Consider the following 22,996-nt stretch of genomic DNA (forward strand, 5'->3'; position numbering starts at 1 on the left):
TTTCTTTTAAGAAAACCTTGCTCCTGTCAACTCTCCTACTGTTGCTAGGTGGATTTGACGGTTCATGTCTCTCTCTGGTATTGATATCTACATTTCTGGTGTTCATCTTTCCACGGGTGACACACTCTGAAAATATTTTTTGGTCTGGTGGTTCCCTGCAAGACATTCTGGGATTGGCTGATTGGTCAAGTGACTCTACTTATCAAAATGATTCTGCATGTTTTGCGAGTGGTTGTTGATGCGCTTTGAATGTGCCAAATCGCTGCCTCCATGTCTTCACCTAAAATACTTATTCTTAGCTAGCTGTGAGGGAAATTTTCAATTATAATAAACACATGTAGATTTTCCCACCCTTACTTAACTTTATTGCTCCTTTGTAGTTAGCCAATGCATTTTGAGGTCTTTATGGAGGTCTGTGAGAGGGAGACAAACTATACCTTTTGAGGACTTTATGTTTATTTCTTTTACTCAGTGTCTGGGTAAGGATGTTTTGTCCCATGTTCCAGTTGGTGGATGGGTTTAGAATATGTGCAAAGAAGAGGAACTTGCAACATGCCTCTACAGATGTGCATACTGATTAGAATCACTCGGATTTACCCTAAACCATACTTCTCAACTTGCACCCTTTTGGCGAGTGTCAGCCGCCATGCAATCAGTTCACCAAGCCCCTTACACGTCTATTCACTTCAATGGGATCTCACCTGCCAAAACAAAATTCTTTAATTCTTTATTCGGGGCATAAAGGGTTGAGAGCCATGCCCTAGACATGTTCATGATGTTCATTTCTAGCTTTTTAATGTTTACCCTGTCGTTATTTGCTGCTGGCAGTTTCTATAAAGAAGACTGTGCGAAATGTATGCCTCTGTGTCTTTCTTTAAATTGTAATGTTCCTACACACCAAGACACGTAAATTGACATTTACAATGTTTCACCAAATGACCCAAACGTTCCCTGATTTACACAGAGTTAACCCCTATATTCATTCATTTTGAAACTTTGGCAAGGTAGGTGGGTACGCAGTGTTTTTTTTTCTGTTGGACTACTCTACTAGGTTTAATTGGTAGTTGTCCTAATTTAAAGTTGGTACTATTCTACTCCATCACTAATGGGAGTACATGTGTATCTCATTTTTAATGTTGGCTATTATGTGGCGTTAAAGCGCCACCAATAAGTCGAAACTATTGCATTAGAGAACAGCTACGGAGAATAAGCATATACGCATGTAGGTGCTGTTTGGTTATTTATCCACCCATTGACTGCCCATGGCCATGATAATCCCTACGGCCATTCCCAACCATTTGCTGCCCAAAACATATCCTTCTGGGATCACCTTCTGGGATCACTGGGAATGTTGAGTTAGCTTTAATGAAACTTTACCATCAACCGTTGTAATCGAAGGGCCTGCCAGTGTTTTTCTCAGGGCACAATATACACATGCTACAATATTCTAAGAACCTGCATGTAGAATTATGAAATGGCAAATTATGGAAAATGTGGAAATATGTTTGTCGAATTATTGGAAGTTGTTACAGGTTCGAGCTAATTAGCAGAACTTGCCAGTGTGCACGAAAGGAGAATTTAATCATATCAGATATAATTGTATGTTGTTGAAGAGTAATACTAGTTTTGTTTCTTGGTTACATTTGTGTAGTCTTCTACAGTTTTGGGTGATTAATTTCCTGTCGTACTATATATTTCTGTACATCAACATACTCTGTGATAGCCATGAGGAAGTTCCTTAGCCTCCACTGAAATATATTTTGGGGGCTATGCGAAACACGTGTTGGCTATTTTTGGACATACTCATATTTGGATCAAGTTGATGAAATAAAGTTTAAAAAAAGAAAATGCTTTCTTTATTTATGTTTTTGGCGTTGTTATGTTAGAATAAACAGTCATCAATTGTTTGAGCTGTCTCCATTGAAAAATCTGCTTTGAGGATTCAATTGTATACAAATTCAGAAATTAATGTGTATGGTGCAAGAGATGTGCGAGTAACATTGTCATACATGCCAACCCTCCCGATTCATGCGGGAGACTCACGATTTTTCAGTGAAAAATACCACTATTTTTCACGTACTCCCACCTAAAATAATTATTTTCCCAATACATTCCTATGGGGAAATTTTTGTCCCCCGGATTTCCCTAAAGAAATCTCCCTCCCAGGTGCATCGGAATGTTGGCATGTATGCATTGTAGATTTCGTTTTTTTTCATAGTGTGAACAGGCCAGGACCACTTTCACATTCTGCGCCCGCTTGGAGTTGAAGAATTAACTTTCATAAACAGTTAATTGACAGAATTTGATGAGCACGGGTGTGGTGTCCTCACGTGGACCTCCTCACGTTCTCCGGTGTCCCTCGTCCCCAAGGAATAGAGACGGACACAGGAGCTGGGGTGCAACACGTCTAACACTTTATTACTTCCAACCATGAACTGCCGCTCTGCGCGGTAACCCCTCCCTTTCCTCCTGCGTGGGGCGCAGCCCACTCACACGACCAAACAACAAAGAGAGAGGACTGTTCCTCTCTTTAGCACTATGGTGGCGACACCACACCCTCCCATCACTAAACAGTTAGTTGCGTCCTCAGCCCATTTCTTCAATGAGACGAGTGGGCTTTTTCTTGATTCTCGATGGACGTCGATCCATGCTTATGGCGGGTGCCCTCCACTCTTCGGGTGTCACGTCATCTCCAGAATCTTCTTGGTCTCCTTCGTAGGGGGCGTCCCAGTGTGAGAATGAGTCATGTGCACTTGGTCCCTTATCATGGTGAAGGCCCGGCATCTTTCTGAAGTGTGAAGAGTTTCGCGTTATGGACCGGTGATCTCCTTCGGCCGTAATGAGCGATCCTCTTTTCCTAGTGATGATGAGTGGCTCCTCATTGAATGGAGTCATATTCTTGCGCTGTTGTTGTTGTCGCACTACGACCATGTCCCCCGGCACCAGGTCGCTCTCTTTGGCTCCGCGCTCGCGGTCGGCCGCTTCCTTCATGTGTTCCTTCCTGATGGAATCTCTTGTTCTCATCTCTGCATCCTCTTCGTAATGTCCATTGCGATCAGGTGCCTGCGGTAGCCGCGTTCTGATCATGCGCCCGAACATTACCTCTGATGGTGACTTCCCCGTGGTGCTGTGTGGGGTGTTCCTATAGTCACGCATTAGTCGATACAGCATTTTCTCAACAGGTTCGCCTGTAAGGCGTGCGATCTGAGTGGTGCGCTTGATATTGCTCATGAACCTTTCCACAGTGCCATTCGCTTGGGGCCATAGTGGTGTGATCTTGCGATGACGGAAACCCATGTACTCTGCGAATCTTTGAAAGTCCTGTCCTGTGAAAGGTGGTCCGTTGTCGGATTTTACGATCTTGGGTATGCCATATGTTGTGAACATTCGGTCCAGAGCCGGTATGGTGTGATGCGCAGCGGTGGATGGGATGATCTGTAGATCGGGATACCTGGAGTATTCGTCTATGGCTACCAGGATGTATTCACCCCCTTCCATGGGCCCAAAATGGTCGATGGCGATCTCTTCCCAAGTTCCTTCTGGTAAGGTGGTCATTCTTAATGGTTCTGGGACCGTATGTGGCTTTGTGATGACGCAGGTTGGACAGTTGCTTAATAATTCCTCTACCAAGGTATCTAGTTGGGGAAACCATAATTTTTGCCTCAGCATCCTTTTTGTGGACACGATTCCCCGATGTCCTTCGTGCGCTAGCTCGAGCACTTTCTGGCGTAAGCTTCGTGGTATTACCAGCTTCGTCCCCTTTAGTAATAGTCCTTCCTCTGATTTTGCGAGTTCTTCCTTTACGGCCAGGAAGCACGTGATGTCTTGCTTGATTTCCTCGCTCATGGTTTCTCGGATCTGTTTTGCATGCTTCCACCTTCCTGTTTCAAGGCACCTCAAGATGGTTTGTATGCCCTGGTCTGCGTTAGATTCTCTCGTTATTAGTTCTGTGTTGAGTCCTTGCGGGGTGCTGTTGTGGACGACATATCTGATGTATTGGTCCGCTATGGATTGTTCGGGTTCGCTTTCTATTTTAGGGTGTCGGGAGAGAAAGTCTGCGGGATTTTGTTCTTTCCCTGGTCGGTGTATTATGGTGAATCGATAATCCTGCAGCCGGAGTGCCCATCGTGCTATCCTTGGCGGCATTTTGGCTTGTGGGTTGCCATAGATGAACGTAAGTGCCTGGTGGTCTGTCACTACTGTGAAAGGTTTCCCATATAGGAACAGGTGAAAGTGTTCGCAGGCCCATACAACCGCTAGCCCTTCCTTTTCTGCCTGAGAATAGGCTTGTTCAGTTTTTGATAGGCTTCGACTGGCGTATGATACTATGTGTTTCCCTCCTCCGTCTTTATCATCCAACTGCGTGAGGATAGCACCCAGTCCAACGGGACTGGCATCTACAACCAGTTCTGTTGTCTTTTTGGGGTCAAAGTACGCCAGGTATCGGGCATCTGAGATGCGGTCTTTGATGATTTGGAATGCTTCTTGGCATTTGGTCGACCACACAAACTCAATGTTCAGTTTGGTTAGAGCTCTTAGTGGTTCGCTGATGGAAGCAAAGTCACATATGTATCTTGTACAGTAGCTTGCGAGCCCCAGGAATGATCTGAGGTCCGATGTTGTTGTCGGCGGTTCAGCCTCACGAAGCGCACTCACTTTCTCGGGATCTGGTGTCATGCCCTTTTCCGAAAATATGTGTCCGAAGAATCTGAGTGTCTTCTTGCGGAACTCACATTTTTCCTTATTGAGCGTTAGTTGGGCTTCCTCTAGGGCCATGCAGACTCTCATCAATGTGTCGTCATGTTGTTCTTGGGTTTGGCCGAAGACCAGAATGTCGTCGCTGTAATTTAAGCAGTTGGGCACATGCTTGATGACATTGTGGATCTCCTCCTGGAAAATTTCGGCGGCTGAGGATACTCCGAAACTGAGTCGCTTATAGCGGAATAGACCTAGATGAGTGGCAAAAGTCGTTATGTATCGTGAGGTTTTGCTGAGTTCTAGCTGGTGGTATCCTTTGTTTAGGTCTAACTTCGAGAATGTTGTCGCCCCGTTCAAGAGGTGTACCATGTCCGTTATCCGGGGGGCTTGGTGTCGTTCTCTTAGGATGGCTTCATTCGGTCTCCTCATGTCTACGCATATCCTAATATCTGAAGAGTCTCGCTTGGGTACTGGTACTATGGGAGAGACCCACGGGGTGGGGCCTTCCGCGGGCTCAATGATGTCAGCTTCTAATAGCTTAGTTAGTTCGTTTTCAACTTGCTGTTGGATATTGATGGGGATGCCCCTGTAATGCTGGGCTACTGGGGTGACGTGGGGGTCGATGTGGAGTTCAATTTGTTTTCCCTTCAGTTTTCCTAGACCTTTGAAGAGCGCCGGGAATATTTGATCGATGCTTGCTGTGGGGTCTAGATACTTGTGCACCATGAGGCGGTATAATATGTGAATGAGCCCCATCTCTATGGCTGACCGATAACTCAATATGCAGCCACTCTCGGTGGCAGCTTCTAGCACGTGCATGGGGATGCTTTTCTTATGCTCTTTGTACTGGCAGGATGCCATGAAGAACCCTTTGCACGCTAGGGGTGTCTTTGAGCCATAGGGATAGATGAGGGCTCTTGCGGGCTGTAGGCGAGGGGCGTTCGGTATGTTTTGGTATACCTCTTCGCTTATTACGTTCACGGTTGCTCCCGTGTCTATGAGGAATTCCGCCGGGGTTTGGTTTACTCTTATTCTTAGCATAGGACTGTGTTCTTTCGCCTTGTCATTTCCAAGGGCATATAGATACCCCTTCTTCCGCGGTGCTTCTTGTTGGATTTCCGGCTTGCGGGATCTCTCTTCTGAAGATGCGCTTGATATACTCTCTGACTGTGATTGTTCTATGAGGCACCTCACGTATCTTCTGGGTCGTCGTCTTGCTTTTGGCTGAGTGGCTTTGCTCTCCCTCCAATCTCTCCTCTCCTGTCTTCTTTCCGGTTGGTCGTCGTGAGGGCGACGTCGCCATTGTTCCTGGGAGTGGTGCGCTGACCTGCTGTAGCGGGAGCTTTGGTGTTGTTCTGGTTCCGCCACGGTCTTTCCGTTTCTGTTGGCTCCTCTCACTCTGCTGCGAAAAATTAGGCACACCGACTTGTAGTGATCATCGCCGCCACATGCGGAGCACGTTTGTCCCATGGCCGGGCAGGTCCCTTCGTGTGGGTATTCGTGACCACACCTGTAGCAGAAAGGGTCTTGGTTTGTTCTTGACATGGCCTCCAGCTTGTGGATGCTTTCTTGTTTGCCGTGCGTGATCCTTATGTCGTCTAGGCCTTCCACTTGCGCTGCAAGGGCAGCGTCCGATCTCGCTAGACGCAGGATCTCTTCTAGACTTCTCGGCTGCTGTAGTAGTCTCTTTCGGAATTCTGCACTTTCGCATCCCACTATGATCTGCGACCTGAGGGCCTCCTCATTCGAGTAGTTGTTGAAGTCACAATGCTTCATTTTTGTCCTCAGTCTCATGACGAATGCGTCTATGGACTCTCCTTTGTTTTGCTTGGTGGTGTGGAATACGTGCCGTTCGTAATCTACGTTCGTGTGAGGTGTGAAGTATTCCGTGAGTGACGTCTTTAGTTTGACGTATGAATCAATGGTGTCTACCGGCATTTCTTCAAGGATATCTCGCACATTGGAGCCAACCGCATGATTTAGAAGGTTTAGTTTTTGTTCATCTTCTAGTGAACCAGCTGCCTTCAAGCATACTTCAAAGTCTCTTAGCCATCTTCTCCACCTAGACCCCAAGGTGCTTGTCTCTGTGAGATCAAAGTTTGCTGGCAGTTGGGCCAGAAGGCTGTCCGTCATTTTCCTGTGTGGGGATGTTGGGGCGGAGGATTCCTCCTCTTGTGCTGGTGTTACTGGGACTGTGAGTGATGCCCTGCGGGCTGGGGTCACTGTGGTGGTAGGTGATTCCTCTCCGGAGCCACTCATGGGCTTGACTTGGTTTGTCTGGTGTCTGCAGGTGCGGTGGCGTCAGCCTGTCACTAGGGGGCGCTGTGTTCGAGGGAATACACTCTCCTCACGTAGGCTGGGGAATGGTGGGGCCTATGAGGCCTTGCAGATGGGCTCACTACCAGCACTGGGGTTATTGCTTACCCTTATCGCAGTGCCGGGTGGGCCCGATGTGTCCGGAGGTTCGCTGTCGTTGGCGGGAGGTCGGAGCTCCTCAACCGCCCGGATGCGCAGTGCAGGGAGCCGCCGCTCCACCCGCAGCGCTGGAGGTATGTCTGCCTGTGTTGGCGCCGTCGGCGGGAGAAACTTCTACTTTCCTCGCCCGGGATGCAGTACACGGGGAGCCACGATCCCTGCTCCACCCGTGAGATGCGCGCATTGAGGCGGTGCCGTTGGCGGGAGAAAAGGTTTCTCTTTCCTCGTCCCCGAAAGTCGACACACGGGGAGCCGCAGTTTCCGCTCCACCCGTGGGATGCGCGCTTGTGGCCTCTTTCGACGGCTGGAAAAAGTTCCCACTCCAAACCCCTGATCTCCGGTAGCCGGGGGGGGGGGGAACCGCAGGCGCCGTTTGGCCCGAGGTGGCGGGCACGGCTGGGCGCGTGTCCGCCTCGTCGCCAGATGTGGTGTCCTCACGTGGACCTCCTCACGTTCTCCGGTGTCCCTCGTCCCCAAGGAATAGAGACGGACACAGGAGCTGGGGTGCAACACGTCTAACACTTTATTACTTCCAACCATGAACTGCCGCTCTGCGCGGTAACCCCTCCCTTTCCTCCTGCGTGGGGCGCAGCCCACTCACACGACCAAACAACAAAGAGAGAGGACTGTTCCTCTCTTTAGCACTATGGTGGCGACACCACAACGGGGAGGTTTGATCTAGGAGGAACATGTAGTTGTACTGCTTTTTCAAAGCAGTCTTCCAAGAGTTAATGGCTTAATTGGAGCTATAAACATGCTGCTGGTGTAACGAAAATGTCTTAACCAGGTCTGCCTTTAGCTACTGGATTTATAAGCTCAACATGTGTCCACTGAAGGCCTGTTAATAAGTACTCTGCATTTGCCAGGCTCTGCTATTACATGCCCAGGTACTTGAATAATTTTGCAGCTGCTACCATCATTGATGGCCAGTTAAGAGCACTGCAGCAGTGCCTGGTAATGGCCTTTACCATGCCTACAGAAAAGCCCAAACTGTTGGCATTGCCAATGCTTGTTCCATGCATGGACGGGTGTTTCAGTGTGGTAATGTTGTGTTGACGTTTCTTCTGTGGCACTGTTTTATCTGCTATAAACAGTACCATATGGGGCGCTGCAGTTATTGCTCAGCTGCCCTATGACAGGAGCGGGCCTTCTTTAATTTCTTCCCGACTTCCGGGTCTGACCCTTAACTCTGCACCATTGGACCATAGACTCCCAGGATCCAAGGTACCAACGCCAATGGGATGGTGCTTGGGGGCGTTTCTTTTTCTCAGCTGCCAATCAGCGGCTCTGGGCCGTCACGCTCCGTCTTGTGACCTGCCACTGGGATCGGAAGCGAGAAGGAAACAAAACAAAAAGGGACTCTTGTTATCAAAAAGCAGTTCCCACGGAAGCAGCGCCTTCCAGGTAAGAATAGAAATGAAAGGAAAAGAGGCCGGCGAGGCCATCAGAGCCGCACAGATTATTAGGGAAGTACTGGCGGTGAAAAGTACTAAAAGCGTGATTGCGCTGTAGCCTTTGTGTTCTGCATTCAGCACATTGTGGATCGGCCCACGGCGCTAAAAAGATGTTCTGGGCTACTAGGGGTGCGAGCGAGGTCAACGCTGATTAATACACGCAATATGGGCTATGTTTTATTTGCTGACCAGCACTTGCAGTCCTCTATTACGGTTTAACACAATAAGAAAAAAATACAAGTCCCAGAATGCAATTTAAAGCCCATTACAGGCAATCCACATTCTTCCGAAATCAGGACCGTTTGAGCAATTCCATCTGTTTTATCCCATTGCAGGCTTGAAACTGTAATTCCGTGTTTAAAAAGGCAAAACCAGAATGCAAAGAATACATCTAGCTTTGGATGGCCTATTCAGCCATGTTGTTTGAAGTCAGGTGTTTGTAGAGCTCGTCATTCCATGTTTTCACTGCACTCAGGGACTTGCAGCCCTGCATTTAAAATGGGAAACAAATGAATTAAAGTTCCGTTTCAGAATGCTAGGTTAGTAGGAACAGAAATATCGTCCAACAAGACGCAGTGCTCTGTCCAAAGATGCAGACTAGAAAGATGTGTTGCGTCGGATGCTCACGCCCGACGTGGAACGTAGTGAAAGCTCTAGTGTATGTGCCCTAGCAGTATGGGGGGCGGGTGAGGGGAGAGTCCAAATATTACACTTCTCCACCCGTTCTTTATGTGGATTTATGTTGATATCATATTTGCTGATACTTTACCTTGGTATTTTCACGTGTCTCGTGGACCCGAAAAAGATCGGAGGAAAACGTGCATCTTGCTCTTGTGTGTTCTTTTCCCCCATGCTCGCATATAAAAACGATTTCTTCACAACGCGCCAGTACATCATTATTGATGTGCAGAATGGGAACCCTAACCACGATGTATTCATTTATAGCAGAGACTTTTGATTTCTGACTTTTTTGTATTTTCTGCTAAGTATCTCCAATTCACGTGGAAATTCAGCTGTCTGCTTCAGTCTGTATAGGTTCTAATGGCTTGAGTCGATCCGACTAGTAGGGCGCTTCACGATCTGACTTATGATCTGGCTTGCTGCACACCCAGAGCCCTGAGGCTCTACTCCCAACCCCAAAGGTAATCGGTGAAAGTGTGATGGTGGGTCTGGATTGTTGCGATAGCCTAGGTAATCACCAATTAAGTAAACATAACTAATTTGGAACAATAATACATTTTAATAGTTGTGTTGTACATTTTTCTTGACAGTCAAACATTTCAGTCCTTCAGCCAACACGTGTTCCCACAAGTTGACTTTGTCAAGGCAATGTTGAGTTCTTGAGCGACCTGGATGGTCTGGTTTTAGACTCTCTTTTAAGTAGTTGGTTTCTAAGATCTGTTGTAGTTCACTCGCTGAACAGTTATGCCGACATTTTCAAGTGTGCAGCAGCTGTGTAACAGTTATATATCCCTAATGGGAAGCAGTATGTCCCTTTTTAGATTCCTTGTCGGCTTTCGCAGGAAAGACAACTTGTCGAAACACATGTTTGCTGAAGGACTGAAATGTTTGACTGTCAACACAAATTGACAAGAAATAACTATTAACATTCCTTATTGTTCCAAATTTCTTATGTTTATATAATTGATGATTACTTAGGCTAGCGCAAGAATCCAGACCCACCATCCCACTTTAGCTCTCTCTGTATAGATGGCAAGTGACCCATGTGTTGTGTGCACAGGGCTCACTTTGTTCAACTTTCCCATTCAAGTATACAAGCATATGAAGTGCTGAATTGTGTCTTGTGTAGTGCGCAAAAACAAAGAGGTGATGGCTGGAAGGTTTAGACTTAATCTTAACCACTGGCAATGCTCTCCGCAACCCTCCAGACCACCGTTCTTCACCTGCCAAGCCATTACAGAAGGGAAAGACCACATGCAAATCAGGCTTGGCCCCCACCCCAAAAGGGGCAGTCCAGCCTGAACTGCTAGGCCACATCCCTCTGCACGAGACCACAAGCATCCCCAAACATGTTTCACCCTTGTTGAGGCTCATCAGTGAGGAGTAGCTTGGGTCTCTAGGCCTCAGCAGGCACGGGACCCACGTCTGGGCATACCCGTCCCACTCGGGGTGACATAGCAAAAACAAAGAGCTGATGGCTGGAAGGTTTAGACTTAATCTTAACCACTGGCAATGCTCTGGGCAACCCTCCAGACCACCGTTCTTCGCCTGCCAAGCCATTACAGAAGGGAAAGACCATATGCAAATCAGGCTTGGCCCCACCCCAAAAGGGGCAGTCCAGCCCGAACTGCTAGGCCACATCCCTTCGGCACGAGACCACAAGCATCCCCAAACATGTTTCGCCCTTGAAGGTTTGCTGTCTTGAGTTTCTTCTTTCCTTCAGGTGGATGGAATGTTTGTGTTCAAGGATTGTAAGTGGAATGTCTGGGCACATGTTCTGTCTATCCCGTGTACGCAGCCATGTTCATGTCATTGCGTTTCTTAGTGCTAGGAGGATGTATCCGTGTTTTCCTACCCTTTCACCTGCACGCAGGGTAGCAGTCTTCCCATGTTCCTTATTAGCATATCTGTGTTTCTTTGACTCCTGGCCAATTAAAACTCACGGAATGCAGTCAGTTTCTACTGATATTGACAGCATTCCAAACATTTTGGCTTCAGAAGCAGACCTGGGAGCAATGGAGAACATTTCTCTGCATTCAGGAAACACGCATGTTATATCTCAGCAAAATGTCTTCCAAGACTTTGGGAGCATATGTTTTTCACTGCCCTTACAAATGACAGGCAACATCCAATTTTGAGCTAGGTCCTTTATATCCAATGCATGCTCATGTTATATAAGTGTCAGTTCAACCAAACTAACAATTGAAATGTTTACCTTTTGTAAGTAATCACTTTTTATTAAACCACAATTAAGTTGCTAATTCATTGTGTTTATGTAATTTACTCACAAATAAAATAACCTTTTATACTTCAGCACTGCAACTCCAATTCATATATTGCTATTACCACTAAGAGCTAATAGCCTTATTGACCTTGGGAGGGGACGTTCTCGCTTAGGCTACTGGCCCTTCCACAACGTATGGCCCTCCTGGATCAGGTCAGTATCCCGCAATATAACTCCTCCCTCAGTCTATTTAGCTACATTCAAGTTTGGAAAAGAACCATGTTCTCAACAGTATTCAAAAGCTCAAGCAGTCCCCCGGAACGCTGCATTTTCTAGGCATGGTGCTTTAGAGGTTGGCGGCCGTTATGGTGAAGGTGGGCCCTCTTTGTCTTTTCCTATTGCACCATTGAACCGGTTCCCAGGTACGATTTGTATGGTAAGACGCAGTCCTATGGATAATATGTGTATCTACCGCTTTTACTCCATTAAAAAAAGGCAAATACTACCAAAAAAGAAAATGGGAGTGTAAAAATAGTAAACAGACAAATTAGAGTCTGTCCCCCTGCTTTTCCCCACGCAGCTTCATGGCTATGTTTGGACCCGTACTAGACATAGTTCCACTAAAGTAACTACCTGTCCTAGAATTAAACATTTATATTTTAATGTGCATGACTAGGTAGGGGCTATTACAAAAACATTTCTGTTTTATATATTTTTTACTCGCTTCTAAAATACTCCCATTGAGAATGAGATTTACTTTTTGACTCCTAGGAAATACTTTTACTTCCAGCTTTAAATAATGGGGAGTAAAATAAACCCACTTCATCATCGTATCTGGAGCACTGACTGGACTGCTCGTTGGGAGTCCGAGCACCTGGCGGGAAAGCAGACAGAAGTGAACAGGCATTTGATAACAAAAACCAGTCTGGAATGATTATACAGTGCAGTAGTGGAAGAAGCAAAGTGTATTTGACCATAGTTTGTCTTGGGTATAGCCCTATAAGAGCAATGCACATATCAGCCACACACTTGTATTTGATAGTTTGGTGTTTAATGTGGGTTAAGCAGTGCATGGAACAGGCCACCTGGGCACCATCGGTGTGCCTTACATCTGGTCATGATCTAAGAGAAAAGATTTGCCCATTCAGATCCTGGCTTCTCAGAGGAGACTCGCATTAATGACAGTAGTGTACTATTTACGGTAGTGCTGCCCTGCTTAAGTCTCTACCAACTAGTCAAAAGTATAGCAAACCTGAAGTGTAGTGTAGTCTCTGTCCCTGTAGTGCAGCCCCGGTGAGACGTTTTGGTACTGTTGCAATACATGTAATGCATGCACCCATGTGAGGATGTGCATGCATGCTATTGCAGCTCTGCTGAACAGTCCTGTCATGCCAGAATGATGGCAGCTCCACTGAAGTGTTGGATATGTCTTACTAAAAGTGCATTAGTCATTTTTGAAAAGTGCTGCTATGGTCCGTTTAAAGAATTGCAGCCAAATGAGAAGTGATATCTCTAAGCTGGAATCTCGCTGAGACACTTTAATGACACCAACAGGTAGTGGTTGCCGCTCTACTCTATTTATCCAGTTCTTCTGCAACTCGGTGGTTCAAGCAGTGTCTGTTTATTGTCTACAGGAACATAGGTTTCCGTTCTGTCTGCTCATGAGAAAGGAAGAAGGACGAGTGCCTGAGTAACTGCCCTGTTAAAACCCACAGAGAACCTATATTGGTCACTGTAAAGTCCGACCTGCCCTTCTGTAGGCCACATCCTTGACCGATTGGTGAAAAACTAGCTTGGCCTTTTCTTGAAAATTGTTTTGGTCAATGGGGGGAGTGCCCACTGGCCTTTTTAATATTTTACTTTGAGGAAGCAGACTTGGCTTGTTGATGAGCATTGCAGAGAAGGCTTCTGACCTCACATTAACGCATCAATTTGGATTTTTTTTACAGGGTGAACGAAATCTACTGGTCATGATCCTTGGAAGTCTTTCTCTCCTTTTTAAAATTCTGGGCCTATTGCACCATTTTTCCTTCAACTATAGAGAGAGAATTCATGGTGTAAAATATATTGGGGGGTGAAAGGGGGACGAGGTTGGTTGAGACTGCTTTATAGCTGCGACAGGCTCTCTTGTACTAGGGAGATGCAGTGGCACAATGACGCACAGTAGAGAGAAAGGTCTTGAAAGTAAAAACATTTATCTTTTCTTTAAATGAACTGATTCAGTGATGCACAAGTTCCTCTGACCATGTGTAGAAGAATGGCTTTGCAAGGTATTATTAGGCAGATATCCCAAGCCAGGGTCTTTGCTTGCCTGCAGCCTTTTGGAAACTCACCCTCGCTCTTTGCTGGGGTTTCTCAATGGATGAAGTTTAGCAAAGATTATGAGGAGTTTCGTAGGTTTTAATCTTAGATTTAGTGCTAGGCTGATGTGGCAGTGCAGATGAAACTCTTTGTAAGCTTGTGTCTAAATGCCCTCCATTCTGTGTCTCACCCCAGCCTCCTTGCACACAATAAATAACGTTGCCTCCTTCCACACAATAAATAACTTGGCAACACACCATCCATGATCTAATTTGCTGCTCGTGCCCCGCCTCCGCCTCATGGAAAACGTGAATGCGCCATTCGCCATCACCAGTTGCTTCCCCAGTTTACTGCTTTTAAAGGACAGGCCTGAATACTTCCATCTTCCACATCTCAGAACAGGCACAGACAGTGTTATATTCATAGGAAACACTGTTTTATTTAATTTTTAACAAACTATTTACAAATGATTACCTCTTCAAAAATGCATACATGAAGTAAACCTTGTTGGGGTTTGGGGGGTGGGGAGGATTTCTCGAGGAAGCTTCAGTTAGTATTTATGAAGAACCAGAAACAAATGGGTTCTTTTGAATAGAGCATGTGGTGATTTCAATTTAAAATACAATTGAGTATTCTGTTTGAATACTTATCTGCAAACACCAAAATGTCTTTGGACATCTGGCATTAAGACGCTCAAGTCCAGATTACGCCCTGCTTCTCAGTCATTAAAACCTGACTTTTCTTTCTCCTTCAGATATTTTGGTAAGGGTGGTGGGCATTCAGATGTGCTGCTTAATCCCTACCTTGGCTGCCATCTCCCCCGAGAGGAGTCTGACTCTTTGTCCAACAATGTACAGAGCCGTGGCCCATATGCTATTTCAGTACTTTCTGAACAGAGCGATCCCTGTCTATATGTGTTAGTAAATCAAAGCCCTGATTCATGAGGTTGGAGCTTGGGCTCAGCATAGAAGCCTTAGGAGGTTTGGGGTGCTTTGCTTTGAACCGGTCTGTATGGGCTCCCTTTCTGACATGATCATATTTCTATTTCTTTCGTCCTTGATACAAAGGAGAGTTTGAAAGTCAGTTGTATATACGTGCTGTATCACTCTTCTTGGAAACCCATGCGGTACACCTTATTTACAGAAGGAGTAAGAGGGAGAAACATAGAATAATCCTATGTTGGCAAAGGGACCTGAACCCAATGTAAGCAAGCTCGATCTATAAGATCTTTCTTGGTGAGAACATTTCACTGGATCTCTGATTGAGCGCTACATTTTAACACGCGCCAGAGGCTCCAGCTTCCCCTTCATTGTTGCCTCCCACTGGAACTCGCTACCTCCTCACCTTAGAGGAATAATATCTCACCTAGCCTTCCACAAAGCGATCATGACGCCGATCTTAACGCCTATGCCCATTATAACCAGGAGCATTTTCTGTAGTATAGAACTACTACATTTCCTTGGACCAGCGCCTCGATGCCCCAGGGCTACTAGTGCACTTTACAAATGTAAAAAATAAATAAATAAAATACAAATACATTTCAAACTATTTCTTGAATTGGCCCCACCAGATCACACACCAACCAAAAACTTCCCTCCAGAAGTGGGCGTTTATTTTTCACGGTTCATATTTTTCGTTGACCTAATCCTGCACACAGCCGAGAAATGTGTGTACTTTAATATGGATAAAGAAAGTTGCAGGGAACACTGGTCTTCGCAATGGTTAACTTTGAGCTTAAGAGATAAAGTTAAATTGACACGAGTAGTGCCTAAACTCACATGCTATAGCCTTAAGAGATCAGTAAACTGAATGTGACTGAGCCTTGTCCTGCTTTTGCTTCGTGTGAGACGGAGGCTCTGCTAACCTTTGTTTTTGCTTAATGTGACATGCTCTCCCAGCCTTTGTTGTTGCTTTTTGTGACGGGCTCTCCCAGCCTTTTGTTTTTGCTTTTTGTGACGGGCTCTCCCAGCCTTTTGTTTTTGCTTTTTGTGACGGGCTCTCCCAGGCTTTGTTTTTGTTTAGTGTGGTAAGGGCGGCTCTCCCATCCTTTGTTGTTGCTTTTTGTGACAGGCTCTCCCAGCCTTTTGTTTTTGCTTTTTGTGACAGGCTCTCCCAGCCTTTGCTGTTGCTTTTTGTGACGGCCTCTCCCAGCCTTTTGTTTTTGCTTTTTGTGACAGGCTCTCCCAGCCTTTTGTTTTTGTTTAGTGTGGTAAGGGTGGCTCTCCCATCCTTTGTTGTTGCTTTTTGTGACGGGCTCTCCCATCCTTTGTTGTTGCTTTTTGTGACGGGCTCTCCCATCCTTTGTTGTTGCTTTTTGTGACGGGCTCTCCCAGCCTTTGCTGTTGCTTTTTGTGACGGGCTCTCCCAGCCTTTTGGTTTTGCTTTTTGTGACGGGCTCTCCCAGCCTTTTGGTTTTGCTTTTTGTGACGGGCTCTCCCAGCCTTTTGTTTTGTTTAGTGTGGTAAGGGTGGCTCTCCTAGCCTTTTGTTTTTGCTTAATGTCACGGGCTCTTCCAACCTTTGTTTTTGCTTTTTGTGACAGGCTCTCCCAGGCTTTGTATCTGTACAGTAGAACCCAGAGGCTAACCAAGCCTCCGTTTGTGCTCCCTGTCATGTGTATTTGCTCCGCCCCCATGAGTCATTGTTGGGAGATTAGCGAATTCAATGACTCTGAGCTCCAGAAACAGAACACTCGTTCTTGTATTTCCCCACCCCTCTCTCCAGCTCCTCTCCTGAGCAGTGTCCCGTTTCACTTCAGTCCTAATACTTTGCATGAACCACTGTTTTTATGTGTATGGTGAATAGCAACGCAACTGTAGTGTAATGGCTGAAAGTCCTTTCTTAGCCTATTCATGCAGCAATAGAAAAAATGGCACACAATGATGAATCGGATTTGAGAGGCTGCAGTTCACCTATCCGCCAAATATGACCTCACAATGGATGATATTGCACCCAAGGAATATACATATGTGAATGTGCATGGATGATTGGTGCTTATAAACATTACTTCGATTTAGTTAATCCACTCATACATGTCTGAACACTTGCAGTAGAGCTAATTGAATTTTTGCGAGTAAGACATGTTGTACAATGTGTATTGGGATAATTGAGGCAGCCTGTGATCTTTTTATGCCTGACTAGTAGTTTGCCACTTGAAATGTTTACCTCTGGACTTATACAACCACTCATGTATTCCCCACATATCAACATCCTCAGCCCAAACTTTGCACCAATACACCCATATATATATTACACAACACACCCTAAAAACGGGCCAAACCTATTGGCATTACTAATGCTTATTTAACATTTTATTTCGCTCAAACAATAAGCTGGAAATAGAACTTATCTGAATGGATTCTGGCATTTGCACCAAATAGCAACCAGGCCGAAACACGTGTCTGGGGATACTGTTGGTATTCTTGTTCAGAAGAGAATTGCCTGGCATTTTGGTGCTGGACTGCCCTTGGGCAGGACAAAGACTGATATGCAGTGGACATTTCTCTTCTGTGAAAGGATGGTGGGCAGGACAAAGACTGATATGCAGTGGACATTTCTCTTCTGTGAAAGGATGGTGAGCTAAAGACTCTGTTTGAGACTCAAGCCCAGGATACAGGCCGGTAGAGAGAAACTCCCAGAACCCCCCCACCCCTTACATTTGCACCAAATCTACATTTATGTACACCTCTTGAAGGATCCACCATCCCACACAGTACTTCCTCATTCTCTGTTTGCAAGAGGTTTTCACTATTTGTTCAGGGATAAGAAGGCCACATGAAGGATGCTTTGGTGCCTAGGAACAAAGAGCACCGACCATTGTAATATATGTTCTCCAACACCACAGTTGGCCTTTCTCTGCAGGCGTCCCTGACAATGGGGAGAGAACCTCATGGCATCGGTAATGTTTGGCTTGAGCATGGGGAAGGGATGGCAGCAGTCCAATTATGTTGGCATGAGTGGTCTCGGGGGCACCATACGTTTCTAAGGGGAGAGGGGTATAACCTACCAGATGCATTTGCGTTACAGTGGTGGGGAAGACCCGGGGTGCTTACATTAAGACCTGGGGTGTTCACATTCGAGTGAGGAGTGCTGGTATGCTTTGATTGGATGGGTGCAGGTTACTATCCATGTTTTATTAGGAACTGGTTGCAAAATGCCTGATACCTTGTTACAGTGCTGGCAAAAGACCATCTTATGTCTGGATGGATGTGCAGGGGGCGAAATAAAATATGGATAAGGTGAGGGGTCAGTAAAGCGAGGCAGACGACTGCTTGTATTTTTCTCAAGATAAGGTATTTTATTAAAGAAACATTTGGCAAATTAATCCTTGCTATTCCTACTAAATCCCGGATTTCCCTACCTGGTGTAAAGGCTAAGTGAATAACTCCTGACCTAAACAAACTGGCCCTCACATTAAACAACAAAACATTCAAAGGAAATGATAAAACAACATAAAAAAATGAACAATATTTAACCAGTATTTTGGATGAGATTCTCCTGTCCTGGGTGATCACCCTTCCCCCCCCTTGGTTTTCCAAAGTCCATTCTCTAAATGTTCAAAGGAAAAGAAAAGTCTTGAACCAGTTCTTAAGAGTTTCAAGTCCACACAAAAGTTCATTAAACAATCCACTGCTAACACTTCTTCAGCTTTCAGTTGAAAAGAACCCCTTCCCATTTCAGCCAAGAAAATCGCACCAATGGTAGTCCTGGATGTCTTCCTTGCAAGATGAATTGCCACAGTTCAAAGATTAGGGTAACGGGTTGCATTATAATTGATGAAGACCTCAGAATTACATTTGGTATAATTATCAGGTTACCTCTCTTTGGGTTGTTGTTTTCCTCTTGAAAACTACCCTTCTACCACTGTTACCGTGGGAACAGTCTTACCCTTCTACCACTGTTACCGTGGGAACAGTCTTGTTTGTTCAACAGTATGCTATTACTTCAACCAACTTCAATGTGACATCCACTGACATTTTATACACTACGACAGTTCAGGTACTTCTGTTTCTTCTTCTACAACTTTATACGTCAGAATTGCTAGGCATATAAAGACAAGACACTTCGACCTCTACAGATAGGCAAGGCACTCTTGTTTTCTATACTCCAAGAAAAGGGCAACCTCTTTGCCTCTTCTGTCGGCCACAAGGAAAACCTTCCTCTGCTCCAAGACTGACTCTCAACTTCAGCAGTCTTCAGAATTACAGATTATCACCTTCTACAATCCTCTTTTACAAGCACCCAGCCCCCTGCCCCCACCTTTCACACCTTCTTGGTTCCTGTAATAACCCTGAAACTGTGTTGCCACTCTTCTAGCTTCAGGTAACAATGGCACACTTGTATCAGAGGACACTGGATCTTCAACAACCTTGCAGATCCGTTGTATAGATCTTAATAGGATTGATTTCACTATGGACAGGGTTATCCTCTTGGCTTGGGTAATACTTGTTCTACTAGTTAGTACAACAACTTCGGGATTTGAAGAATGAGTGTTCTGAATACTACATGGTTCAGTCTTCAAAGGAAAAACTGATTTAAGCACACGCAACCACTCTTAAAGGTAGATCTTTAACCTTAGATACCAATGATAGTATTTCTTATTTAATATCGCGTAGACTGTTTCAGACTCCTTTAGGGAAATAATATTGGCCACACGCGTCCCAGCATTGATGCTGCATTCACTTGTTAGACTAGTGAAAGTCAATGCTAGTTTTTCAGAATGGTGTTTTAACAGGTGTTTTCTTGAGACACGCGACCACTCCAGCAACAGTAAATAGTTCAACAATGGAAATAATAGGGTTTTCGTCTTGCGTGAACACTATTTCTCTCACTAATAGTGCTCCAGTAAAATTTTCATTATTAACGACGAATGAATTATACTCACTTTTGAACCTACGCAAGTTACTTCTGAGCTGGGAGCAGTTACCGGCAAGGCTTGCTGTGTGAACCTGAATGCTGAGCTTCACTCGCTGGCTCCAGGAACACTGCGGTTGCAGGCTCCTTGACTTTCCTGACTTCCTGAACTGCTACTTCTACTTCGGACACTCTTGGGACCCACACCCTTCTGCAGTCACGGGTGTTTCTGGTCCGGCCATGCCAATTGGGAGTCTCCTTTGCTCCTCAGTCCCTCGTCGTGCCTTCTGCTACAGGCCTCAGCTCGGTCACGGCTCTGCAATCGCTGCCAAATGGCACACCTGGTGAAAGCTCCACTTTCCACACATCTTCCTCAGTGGCACTACAGCAATGCAGGGTTTGAGACCACAGTACCCCCTCAGAGCTTGCAGGTGAAATCTGCTGTCGCCATGTTCCAGCGTCCTTTCTGTGATAACACTTCCTTGTGAATTGTCAGCCTCATACTCCTCTACTACTACTACTACTGCTGCCAGCCATCAGGCTCCTGCTCAACCTCGTTCCTTCTCGCTTCTCCTACTGCAGCCTTTTATGCCGCACAGGTTTGGCAATTGGCTTCAGGTGTGAGCCATTGTTTTCGATTGCCTGACGCTTGCAAAGGCTGTTAGGCCTAATTGCGTATCCACATCTACATGCTTCTTTAGCCCACTTCCTCGTCTCAGTCCCTATAGAATTCTGGGACATGTAGTTTGCTTCAGAAAAAGTCAGGTTTTTCTACTTCGTCAGTATTTTCATGGGTAGATTTAATTCTCTTAGTAAATAACACAGGGGCTGCAGGTTTTAACTTTGCTAGAAGAAAATGATTTAGAGAAGACAACATTTCTGACATTCCTTGTAGTGTACCTTTGGTATTGAGGAGGGCATTTGATTTTAGGAACCAAAATAATTCTTTCCTTTGGTAAAATATGCTTTGGTGTTACAACCTTAGGGTTTACCACCTTAGATTCCATAGGAGGTTGAGAGACTTTAAAATGACTGTAAGCCATAACCTCTTCTGGTATAGTGGTAAGAGTCTCCATGTTAGAGGAAAAATACTGTGTTTCATCCCACGAAATCTCCCCACTACCCTGGGGTTTGTCTCCACCCAGCTGATCATCCTGCAGTACACCACCCCCAGGATTGGGATCAGGAAGCGTCGGCCCTCTCTTGGCCACCTTGGAGGAGACTGTAGGCAGGGTTTAGTGAGGTATCCACAGGATTCTTCAAAATAAGCAGGAGCTAAAAGCAGCTCCTGGGTATCCGGGATTTACCAGTGGCCAGGAGCTACCAGGGCTGGACAAAGAGCAAGTAAGTACATAGCGTTCCGCAAATCTAGCTTGCACGTGATGCAAAAATACCATTTTGTCAATTTTGTGTACATGGTCCCCTTATGCATTAAAAGTAGGGTAGATGTGGCTAGCCCTGTGTAAAAGATAAGGGGGTGTATCCACCACTTTTACTCGATTAAAAATAGGCAGATACTCCCAAAAAATAAAATGGGGGAAACGGGCACATCCGAGCATGCTTGTCCCCTGCTTTCATCCACACAGCGCCATGGATATGTTTGCACCATTAATGCATGTAGTGCCACAGGAAGAAGTTCTACTATTATTACTTCGTAATATGAAGATGTACACATTTACCTTTTCATGTGCATGAATAACCTGATGCAAAAAAATTATTCTTAAAAAAGCATTTCTGTTTTACATATTGTTACTCGTTTATTAAATGCTCCCACTGGGAATGGGACTTAACTTTTTACTCCCAACTTTAAAAAATGGGGAGTAACATACTCCCACTTCAGAATCTTATCTGGAGCACTGGATGTGTCCTAATGGTTATTCATAGATTGTCCCAAACGGACAGAGTGAAATTCACATAGGAATGTTTGTTCTACATCCGTTGACCTGGGAGCCAAAAGCAGCTCCTGGTAGCTGCTGGTGCCATGTTACCAGGCTCTTCTAGACTACAAGCAGGGCCTAACTAGCTCCCAGCTCAACTCAATTCCGTACCCTGTTGGCTATAATTGGTAAGAGGAGTAGGGAGCAGAGATCTGGTGTATTTGGAACAGCGCATAACTTTTGCAGTGCCCCTCAGTACTAAACCGGGACAGCATTCACATGGGATCATGGAACAAATATTATTTCTCCTTCACTAGCTGCAATGCAAAGGAATCTCAGTAGCCAGATTTCCATCATTTAAGCTGTGTCAGTGTTTGGGCAGGGCCCACATTCTTGCATTCATGTTTGACTTGACCGGTTATGTCTAGCATTAACAAAGTCTGTCTGGTTGTATTTATTGCCATTGGCAGTCTTACATGCAGGCCTCCAAACTGTGCACTTGCCAATTGCAAGTGATGATTGACTCTTGGCAAGCAAGAAGTGGCATGTGGATAACTGATGGGGAAGAGCGACTTTATATGCCTGGACTGTAGCTAGCAACTTTGAGCATGTAGGGGAAACTTTGTATGGTTAAGTTCGACCATCACATGACTGGTATGCAGCTTCAAAGGACCAATTACTGCTGACATATTATGGGTGTAGCAATCTATTTGTATCTAGTACCTAGATTTATTGTGACATCTCCAGGAACAGCTTTCTATGGCATGTATAGCCCTTGTATGCCCGCTACACCTTGTTTGCTAGATACAGACTTGCAGGCATCATTACTTGCATACCATGCTGTGTTTTACCGTCCCATACCAAGGTACCCCCACCACTTAACGGACTGCTTGCTTCTTCCCTCTGTGATTACATTTTCCATAATGCACTAGACCTCATTAAGTATATGACATGATATGTCCTGGAACTTTTTCTGTCTGGCTGTTTTGCCGTGGTGGGCAAGGAAGACGATCGCGGTAGAGGCCAGAATACCTTATTGTTCATCCTAGTGGACTACCCCCTAATCTCTTAAGGGCCCCAAGCAACATCTCGCATGATACTTCTCTCATTTCCCCACCACAACAACCTGGTGTTGAGGCAGTTTTATATAACACAGGTTTCAGAAGTTTGTTCCAAGTGGTCAATGAGAGGAGGATAAAAGATGGAGTTTAGGATTTATTTCTGTGTTTCACGAAGCGGGGAGGAACCATCTCTTATCCTAAAGGGGATGCTGTGGCTTTGGGGATTGGCAGCCAAGCAGGGTGACCGTAGAAGAGTGGATGGCTGTTATTGAGTTGTCACTGACCACCTTCCCTATTTTCTGTCAGCTAATTCAAGTAACTATTCTTTCACCTGCAAGAAATGATCACGCGTACCTTTTCAGCTTGCTATTAA

General features: G+C 45.4%; 1 protein-coding gene across 1 annotated transcript in view; it reads left to right on the forward strand.

The window, feature by feature from the left end:
- The first annotated feature begins 8,387 nt into the window (after nucleotides 1-8,387).
- TMEM50A (transmembrane protein 50A) overlaps nucleotides 8,388-22,996 on the forward strand; it is a 113,182-nt gene continuing 98,573 nt past the window's right edge. Inside the window, exon 1 of the mRNA XM_069622700.1 lies at nucleotides 8,388-8,577. The gene's annotated coding sequence lies outside the window, so the exon portion shown is untranslated. The remainder of the gene's footprint in view (nucleotides 8,578-22,996) is intronic.

The sequence above is a fragment of the Ambystoma mexicanum genome, chromosome 11 (assembly GCF_040938575.1).
Source record: "Ambystoma mexicanum isolate Mex_15411 chromosome 11, UKY_AmexF1_1, whole genome shotgun sequence".
Lineage (NCBI taxonomy): Eukaryota > Metazoa > Chordata > Amphibia > Caudata > Ambystomatidae > Ambystoma > Ambystoma mexicanum.